This window comes from Penaeus monodon, chromosome 20 (genome assembly GCF_015228065.2).
Source record: "Penaeus monodon isolate SGIC_2016 chromosome 20, NSTDA_Pmon_1, whole genome shotgun sequence".
In the NCBI taxonomy this organism is placed as follows: domain Eukaryota; kingdom Metazoa; phylum Arthropoda; class Malacostraca; order Decapoda; family Penaeidae; genus Penaeus; species Penaeus monodon.
In genome coordinates, this window is record NC_051405.1 from 30,726,258 (window position 1) to 30,727,185 (window position 928).

A 928-nucleotide genomic window follows, 5' to 3' on the forward strand; every position below is an offset into this window, starting at 1 on the left:
CCCACACAGGTATCATTCTTCAAGTCAATTATTATTTCAGAGGCAAAGTGGCTGTCATGGCCTTCAGTAAAACTAGCACAAAGGCCATTAAAATATAAAAAAAAAACTAGCACCCCTTCCCATAATTAACCAAGTTGTATCAATCTATCCTACAAACTTAAAAACTAAAAGAGGAGGAAAGAAGGAGAGAGATTGTAAAACAAAATTCAGAAAAGGCAGTTTGACTGTAAGTTAAGACCCGCAAGAGAAATTGTGGAGAGATGGAACAAAAGCCCAAAACTACACGCATTAACCAAACCTGTGGTGCTTGTTGGACACCCCAGGCTTACCACGGCTGCTCTCCAACCCGCTGGGCCGCAAGTCAAACACAGCAGCTACAAACATACCTGGTCTTCATTAAATAATTAGGCAGACCACCAATAAAGATCTTATGGGGTGAATCGGGGACCACTGTTTGACACCACACCTGCAATAACTGCAAAGAAAACAAGCTTCACTTATACCTTCTATTCTGAACAAATGGATGATTATAATTATGGCATGACTATATTGCATTTTTAAATTTTTTTATAAACAGGCACCTAACAGTATTTCATAATCCAAATACCAAATCTAAAGACAAAAAAGAATAACGGAATACACACAGACATATTTTTGGGAACTGCCTTATCCAGACTGCGTTACCAAACTCTCCAAGTGTCCCTAGTGTTTGCACATTTAACTTGATAAAAGTATGACACAGCCATACATCAATAAATATTATTAATATTTTGCATAACTAGGAATACCAAGCTGTTAAAGCAGTCTTTAAAAGCAAACCCTCAATACGCGCATGTGCTCATGAGCTCATACTGGGCTGTTGACCTGGCATGGGAGGGTCGATGCCCGACATGCCGGCATTGGTGATAATCATGAGGTCGTCTCAACT